A 9,532-nucleotide genomic window follows, 5' to 3' on the forward strand; every position below is an offset into this window, starting at 1 on the left:
CCTTAACGAATCAATGTACGAATGGTCGAGTTAGATTCCTTGAATCTTTCCGGCAAAAGCAAAGTTTTTAAAGGAATGGGACATCTATTGTCCAAGTGTTCTTAAAGGTTTCAAAAGAAACGAATGAATGAAGAAATGAATGAATGAATGAAAGTTTATGTTATCGTTTTAGGTTTACTGCCTATACGATCAGAATGAAGGGTCCTCTTACAACTGTTTGAGTACCACCCAAGAATGCCTTGGAAATGTTAGTCGTGATAGCTCCGCTTGATCGATTTAAGTAAGGACTGGTAAGATAGAGACGTTAAACATAGATATGTTATAACGTAGAAGCAATGAGATGAGATTAAGGATTCACTTAAGTACTCCACCAAAATAGATCAGTTTCCACATAAAGTATGCCTTTCACAGGGTTATACTATAGAAGCGATATACCTTGTGTATATCTATGTATGTATGTATGTATGTATACATGTGGAATGAGTCTCACTGTTGTGTTGATTTCATCAGTAAAACAGAATGGAAGATGCGCCAAGAGGACGCGGTAGGGGACGAGGACGTGGTCGCGGACGCGGCAGGGGATTCATCCCTGAACAGCCTATCCCTCAAGTAGCACCAGAGCGTACTGCTGAGGAAAAGTTTCGTAAAGAAAAGCCTCCAACGTTTGATGGTCTAGGCGATCCCGCGGATGCCGAGAAATGGGTTAGAGCAGTAGAGCGAATCTTCGGCTACATCCGTTGCGATAACGAAGACAAAGTGACTTGCGCGACATACCAACTGGTAGACGAAGCCGACTTCTGGTGGGAGTCGGTGAGGCGCACAATGACTGAGGAACAATGGGAAAATTTCACATGGGAAGATTTCAAGACTGAATTGTACGAGAAGTACATACCAGGCTGCTATAGACAGAAGAAACAGAACGAGTTCTGGAATTTGAAACAAAGGGCTGGGACAGTAACTGAGTATGATAGGGCTTTTAACCAGCTATCAAGATATGCTCCACTATTAGTGGACACTGATGAGAAGCGCGCTGAGAAATTCAGGAACGGACTGCGCCACGAGATATCAATCTCCCTAGCAAGTCAGGGAGGTCTCACTTACGCACAAACATTGAGCAGGGCTCTCACCATTGAGTCATTGCTACCAAGGGAGAAAGGAAAAGCTCTGGGACAGTCTGCATTTGTACCACCTCAAGATGGTGGTAAAGGAAAAAGAAAATGGAACGAGAGAACGGGTGGAAACCCTGGAAATGGAAATGGAAATGGGAAGAAACCATGGGCTGCAAACCGAAATCAGAATCAGCCTCAGAACCAACAGCATCAGGCAATTATTAAAACACCTTGCCCGAAGTGTCAGAAACTCCATCTGGGAGAATGCCTGAGAGGAGTGAACGTCTGTTTTACCTGCGGAGAAACTGGGCACTATGCTCCGGCATGTCCAAGGAAGAAAGGAGGAGCACCGCAACAGCCACAGAACCAGGGTCGTGGAGGACATCGGGGGCCGCCCCAAAATGCTAGGGCATATGCCCTTAACCAAAATCAAGCAGCGGGAAACCAAGGAAACTTGGCAGGTATGATTAATGTTTTCGACGTGCCGGTTATAGCTTTGTTTGATACTGGAGCGTCCCACTCTTTCATTTCACATGCTGCTTGTAAGAGATTAGAACTGACTCCACAATTGGCTGAGACAACTTTAGAAGTTAGCACCCCTGGTGGTGGAAGATTGGCTGCTAAGGACATTATCTCGAACTTAGAGCTGAACATAGGTGCTGAAACGTTTAAGGCAGATTTGTACGTCATCTCTATGATAGAATTTGACATAATCATAGGGATGGACTGGCTTACTCAAGTCGGTGCCACGATACTATGTAGCGAGAGAAAGATCTCTTTCCAATCCGTTGGAAAGGAGAAGGCAAGTTTTCATGGCATAAGAATGGGAGGAAGAGTACCAGTAATTTCAGCGATGAAGGCCATCAAAATGATGAGAAATGGAGAATGTCGGGCTTTCCTAGTCAGTTTGACAGGAGAACGTGAAGCAAAGAAAACAATCGAAGAAGTTCCAGTGGTGCGAGATTTCAAAGATGTTTTTCCCGAAGAATTGCCTGGTATGCCACCGAACCGACAACTAGAATTCACGATTGATCTAGAACCGGGGGCAGCACCAGTGTCCAAGGCACCATACAGGATGGCTCCGCCGGAGTTACAAGAATTGAAAGTGCAGCTGCAAGAACTGCTGGATCTAGGTTTCATACAGCCTAGCGTATCACCATGGGGAGCACCAGTCTTATTCGTCAAGAAGAAAGATGGTTCACTAAGGATGTGTATCGACTATAGAGAATTGAACAAGCTCACGATAAAGAATAGATATCCTCTTCCAAGGATAGACGACCTGTTTGATCAGTTGAAAGGAGCCGGTGTGTTTTCCAAGATTGATCTAAGATCTGGTTACCACCAACTCAGAATGAAACGAGAAGACATCCCAAAGACAGCGTTTCGAACGCGTTATGGACATTACGAGTTCACCGTGATGCCCTTTGGACTAACGAATGCCCCAGCCGTTTTCATGGATTTGATGAACCGAGTGTTCCATCAATATCTCGATAGTTTTGTCTTAGTGTTTATTGACGACATCCTCATATACTCTAAGACTGAAGAACAACACGAAGAGCACTTGCGCATCGTACTCGAAACCCTGCGTAATGAGAGATTGTTTGCCAAATTCAGTAAGTGTGAGTTTTGGTTGAGAGAAGTGATGTTTCTCGGTCACATCGTGTCGACTGAAAGAATCAAAGTAGACCCCGCCAAGGTCGAAGCAGTCAAGGAATGGAAGGCACCATCCAACGTCAATGAGATCAGGAGTTTCCTCGGTCTAGCAGGTTACTACAGAAGATTCATCGAAGGATTCTCGAAATTGGCTAGGCCAATGACTCAGCTTTTGAGGAAAGGGACTAAATACGTTTGGTCTGAAGCGTGTGAACAAAGTTTTAAGGAGCTCAAGACTAGGCTGACTACTGCACCAGTGTTAGCAATACCAGAAGAGAATGAAGGATTCGTGGTGTATACTGATGCCTCGAAACTAGGATTGGGTTGCGTGTTGATGCAAAATCAGAAAGTGATAGCATAGGCGTCTCGCCAATTGAAGCCTCATGAGCTGAACTACCCGACTCATGATTTAGAACTAGCAGCCGTCGTGCACGCGCTGAAGATTTGGAGACACTACCTCTATGGAGTTAAGTGTGAGATCCTTACAGATCATAAGAGTTTGATGTACTTCTTTGAGCAAAAGGATTTGAACATGAGACAACGAAGATGGCTCGAATTAGTAAAGGATTACGATTGCACCATCAGTTACCATCCAGGAAAAGCGAATGTAGTAGCTGACGCCCTGAGTCGAAAGACGAAGGCTAAGCTAGGGTTTTTCGTCACCCAACAAAAGGAACTGATTCGTGACTTCGCCTCACTCAGGTTAGAGATTGTTCACCCTCCGAACACAGTATCGGGTTGTGTAGCTGCCTTGATAGCTAAACCTGATTTGAGAGAAAGAATTGTGCAAGCACAAAGAGAAGATTGGTTCTTGGAGAAGATGCGTCTTGCTACAAGAACGAATGAAACGAAAGGATTCACTGAAGCACAAGATAACGCACTAATGGTTGGTGAAAGATTGTGTGTGCCACATAAGGAAGAGTTAAAGAACGAGATTATGAGCGAGGCTCATGATACTCCTTACACTGCACATCCAGGCAGCACAAAGATGTACCAGGATTTAAAGAAAATTTTCTGGTGGAAAGGAATGAAAAGAGATGTAGCGTCGTTTGTGGAGCGATGCCTCGCTTGTCAACAAGTGAAGGCCGTGCATCAGAGGCCGTATGGGATGCTGCAACCACTACCAATCCCCGAGTGGAAGTGGGAGCACATCAACATGGACTTCGTAGTGAGCCTACCAAAGTCAGCACGTGGAAACACTGCAATTTGGGTCATAGTGGACCGATTATCAAAGTCAGCGCACTTTTTGCCAATTCAAATGACATTTGGATTGGAGAAACTTGCTAAGTTATATGTCAAAGAGATAGTACGCCTCCACGGTGTACCTGTATCTATCATATCAGATTGTGACACCAGATTCACCTCGCGTTTCTGGAAAAGTTTACAAGAAGCAATGGGCACTCAGCTGAACTTCAGCACAGCGTACCATCCTCAGACTGACGGGCAGTCAGAAAGAACGATTCAAATTCTAGAAGATATGTTGCGAACGATTGTCACAGACAAAGGTGGAAGTTGGGAGGATTTGTTACCTCTCGTGGAATTTGCTTATAACAACAGTTATCAAGCAACAATTGGAATGGCTCCATATGATGCTTTGTATGGCCGAAAATGTCCATCACCACTTTACTGGGATGAAGTGGGTGAAAGAAAGTTGTTAGGTCCTGAACTAGTCCAACAGATGGTTGAGAAAGTCGACCACATCAAGCAAAGAATCAAAGAAGCTCAAGATAGACAAAAGTCTTACGCTGATAAACGCCGATCAGAGCTAGAATTCAATGTTGGGGATCAAGTTTTCCTCAAAGTTTCTCCCTCAAAGGGGGTTATACGTTTCGGAAAGAGGGGCAAGTTACGACCCCGTTATATAGGACCTTTTGAGATCCTAGATAATATAGGCCCTGTAGCCTATAGGTTGGCATTGCCGCCCAGTATTGGAGACGTGCACAATGTGTTTCATGTCTCCCAGTTAAGAAAGTATGTGTTTGATCCAAAACATGTGATTAAGCACGATGAAGTGGTCCTAGCCCAGGACTTAAGTTATGAAGAGAAACCAATCCAGATACTTGATCGCAAGGTTCAAGTTTTACGGAACAAGAACGTTGTTCTTGTCAAAGTGAAGTACTGGAACCATCACGGGATGGAAGAGGCCACATGGGAACTTGAAGATTCAATGAAAGTCAAGTATCCCGAGCTAGATTACCAAGGTATGTAATTTCGGGGACGAAATTTTCTTTAAGGAGGGAGGGATGTAATACCCCGTTTTCTCGAGCTAAGTTTAGAATAATTTTGAACTTAGATTTAAGATGATTCGCGCCGGATTGAGAAAAAGAATTTATTTAATTCCAACAAAATGATTTACAAAAAGGGTTTGTAAATATTTTAGCTATTTAAATTTTTGTGCATTGCATATTAATTTAAATATGAGCATGTGTATATGTGAAATATTTTACACATAATTAATATTTTTACAAGATTTAAATTAAAGTCTATGATTGGACTTTAATTATTTTATGTGTTGGGCTTTGATTTTTATATTGGACCCCTTAAGTTAAGTATTTGATTAACCAAATGAAACCCTCCCTCACGCAGGTCCCCTCTCTCCCTCATTACTCTCTTCTTCACCATCAGTGAAACTCACATGCACACATTAAGGAGCTCTAAAAAGCCTAACCTAGTTTAGCCAACAAGATCCCTCAATTCAAGCTCACCATGCACATGCACAAATCTCCATCTCTCCCCCTCATGCTCGGCTCTCTCATCTCTCTCTTCTCTCCTTCTCTCTTCTCACTCTCCTGCACACTCAAGGATGACATCCTCACACAATTAATTCAAGATACTCATTAAGTGAAGCAATCACTCCATCACATCATCTCATCAAAGCTCATCAAAGCAAGCTTCCCTCTCTCCTTTTTGTACTCCCTTCGGCAGCCCCCTCCCCTCCTCACTCCACCACACTTCTCTCCTTGTTTCGCCATTTTTGGAAAGGATTAAGGAAGCCAAAAGTGCTACCCTCACACCAAGCTATCAAGTGTACTTCAATCTTCAAGATCAAGCTCCAAGAGGCCTACGCATCATCCCCTACTTCACCTCCATTGATCTTGTTGGTAGCAACCTCAATCCTCCTCTCATGATTATATATATATTTTCCTTGATATATAAGCATGTATATTGAAGCATGAAAGTCCCCTCTCTACTCTTGTAATTCTCGAAAATTTTGATAAAAGAAGAGCATGATGAATTCTTTCAACTTTCCACTACCTTCATGTGCTCATACACCTCTACATGTTAGATACATGAGAGGAAGAGATATATTTCTTGAGAACCCTCGAAAGGGATATATGTATTGATAAGTGAAGCATGATGAGTTCTTAGTAAGAAAATGCATGAGAATGATGGTGAAAGCATGGATCTAAAAAGATATGTGTATATGTTATAAATTCGACCATTCCAGAAATTTTCTTACGTGCGGGACTGATGAGTCGACGAGGTTTTCCTTGTCTAAAAATCTTCAAACTTTTATGGTGTGTATATATATGAGTCTTATAAACACTGGTAAAATTTCAAGTCATTTGAACCTCGTTTACTACCTTGTTAAAATATAAATCGTTTACTGCGCATTTCCACCGGAAATTTAGAAGAGCAGTCTGTGGAGTCACACTTTTCAGTGGCTTTCAAAAATATTCAGCCTCCCAAAGTTTTATGGGAGAAACATACAAGTGTTATACAGACTCATGTAAAAGTTTAAAGCAATTGGACAACGTTTGCTAATTTTTAAAAATCCTAGCTTCCGGTCGTGCCAAACTGCCGAATCTGGTAGACTGTGGAAAAACACCCATATCTCTTAAACCACTTGGAGTTTTTCACTCTACTTTTTTTTAAACAAAACTAGACTCAAAGAGGTTTTCATCGGTATAAGTCTCGAGTCCAGGAGATTCGGAATTAAAACAGTTTATTCTTTGAAGTTGAGACAGAACAGAGTGATGAACTGTTGGTGTCCGAAAATTTTACCTTGATTTTGTATTAAGGATTTTAAAGGGTTTTAGTGGAGTAATACACCATGTTATGACATGAAATTGCATTATATTTTTGCAATAAAAGTATTTATGATTTAATTGGTTTTAATTATAATTCCAATTATTAAAGAAAGATGAGTAAGAATATTGTTGGTGTTCTTAACTCAAGAAAAATGTTTTCATTTATTTATTCATTAAATTTTGAAAACCCGGCTAAGTGAATCATAGAATGTTAAGCACTTCACAACGACTTAAGATTTGATTCAAGGAGACCTATTGAGAATAGATTTCTTGTAGGCTTTGAACGTCAGAAGGATTAGCACTGCTATTCCGATTCAGAGATTAAGTTAAACGACAGGCTTTGCCGATACAGGTGGGCTTATTTTCCAAATGTATGATTGAGCTAATGAGCTTAAATGTTTGTATATATATAAACTGTTTATCCAATAAAATGTTTATGTGCACTCTGCTCTGTTTAAGGCTCGCCACAACGAATCAATTGAGGTTCTCTTATGGCCTAACACGTTATTTGAGAATTGTGTACAACCGTTAGCTGACTCGGTGGGTTGATCTCCATTCGGGCACTAACTAAGAGGCGTTATAAGGATGCTTGCTGGATGTGTTCCGAAGCATAGAATGTAAGGGCCTGCCTGGGTAGCGTCCCGAGGTCAAAAGTAAACTTGTCTGGGTTACGCCCTCAGTTCAAGTAAATGGGAGAAACGGATCCGTCGGTGGCTAGAGGTCCGGGATCACAGCGAGTAACAGAAATGAGTGTGACATCTGCGCGCAAACTAAGTATATAATATATAATATATGTATCTATAAATGAAATGTTTTAACATGCTTAGAAGTTCTTTCACTTTAAAACCTTCTAAGTCATGTCAAGTATGATTGGATAAACTGTTCTTCAGATTATGAAATGTTTTAAAGTTGCAGCCCACTAAGTACATTAGTACTTAGCCCAAAAATACTTTCAAATGTTTTCAGGTTAATGGCGGGTGATGACGGGGCGGAGCTGAGGCTAGAGTTCAACTCCTTATTTTGACTTCCGCTGTAGAACTAGCCCGTATCTATCTTTTGTTGAGCCTAAACTATTGACTCTCAAGTATTTCGATTAATGAATGTTGGTTATCTGAAGCATGACACTAAACTTGTGATCCTGAAGTTGTTACGTTTGTGGATTGATTCGTATCATTTGAATACCTGTCTTTCTTCATCCAAAGGGGCTAAGCCCAATTGTTATCCCGTTTATTCGGATTTCACAAGGATTTTCCCTTGATCATTTAGATGATTAGTCGTACCCCAGTTATAGTTATTGTTTCAAGAATTGGGGTGTGACATTATTTCATGTGGAGCTTGAAATATTATAATTGAGTTTCGAGCATAATTTCGTTTGAAATTTGAAAGAATAAAATGGACTCGTGAACATTAATTATCTTCAAATCTTGAGTTTCGAGCATCATTCCGTCTGAAAATTGAAAGAATAAAATTGACTCGTGAACATTATCTCGTTTGAAGTTTGAAAGACCATAACTAAGTTTGAAATCATCTCGTGTGTAGCTTAAGAAAGTTGACATGAGATTCAAATGTATTAATTTATTTAGTAATTTAATTGATAAATTTTCATAAAAAATCTATGTTGAATCCAAATTTTATTTTTAAAATTTTATACAAAATATATTATTTTATAATCAATTAAATTGAAGAAATAATTTACTTAATCAAACCAATTTATTTTTTCAAATTAAATTAATTAGACCATGTATTTAATTAAATAAATTTGGTCAAATTAAATTGACAAAACAATTCAAATTGTATTAGTCTCAATCATTCCGCCAATTAAATGTAGATTTTAATTTGGAGAGCAAGAGCTTATTCTTGTATAAGTTTTATTTGGTGAAATCTTATAAAATACTCAATGTGAAATGAGGTGATTTATATAAATTCTTCACTCGATTGAGATTGTTATAAATTTGATACATGATTAAGATTTCTAATATATTTTAACATCATATCTTCTATCGTTCTTTATCTAAATTCTCCATTTATGCATTACTAATTTCATAATTTATCTGTTATTATTATTATTATTATTATTATTATTATTATTATTATTATTATATTATTATTATTATTATTATTATTATTATTATTATTATTATTGTTGTTGTTGTTGTTGTTGTTGTTGTTGTTGTTGTAGTAATGGACCAACAGAAACAAATAAGTTTGCAGAAATGAAAAATATATTTTTCTTCCCTATATAAATAACATGTATGGATTTATTTTATAAAAAATAAAAGTAAATTTTAACTATTTTGATAGACATAAAATAAGATTTTGTTTTAAAGTAATCAGTTTTATAGAATTTGTGCCTTAATATGCAAAACATGTAAATCAATGACCGGACCCGTTTATAATTTTCATATACGTGGAGTGTCTCAATTAAACTTAATTTAAAATTAATTTTATTGAAAATTAAGAATATAAATATATATTATATATATATATTATTTCCTATAATATAATATATTGCAACATATACATACAATATGACGCTATTGAGAATATAAAATAATAACAAATATACATCTAATCACTAACATTTCATTAAAATAATTTATCGTATATAGATTATAATTTTTTTCTTATCAAATATGTAAATCTAATTTTATCTAGAAAAAATAAATAATAAAATTTATTAATTTAGATTATATGTAATGTTAATATTATTATATATACACATTTTTATTAATTATATTT

At 38.2% G+C, this 9,532-nt stretch overlaps 1 long non-coding RNA gene across 1 annotated transcript; it reads left to right on the forward strand.

Annotated features, from left to right (window-relative positions):
* Positions 1 to 5,136: 5,136 nt before the first annotated feature.
* Positions 5,137 to 7,966, forward strand: LOC131004473 (uncharacterized). Its single transcript, XR_009095027.1, has 2 exons — positions 5,137 to 5,863; positions 7,760 to 7,966. It is a non-coding gene; the product is annotated as an uncharacterized LOC131004473 (long non-coding RNA).
* The last annotated feature ends 1,566 nt before the right edge of the window (positions 7,967 to 9,532 follow it).

Source organism: Salvia miltiorrhiza, unplaced genomic scaffold (genome assembly GCF_028751815.1).
Source record: "Salvia miltiorrhiza cultivar Shanhuang (shh) unplaced genomic scaffold, IMPLAD_Smil_shh original_scaffold_404, whole genome shotgun sequence".
Lineage (NCBI taxonomy): Eukaryota > Viridiplantae > Streptophyta > Magnoliopsida > Lamiales > Lamiaceae > Salvia > Salvia miltiorrhiza.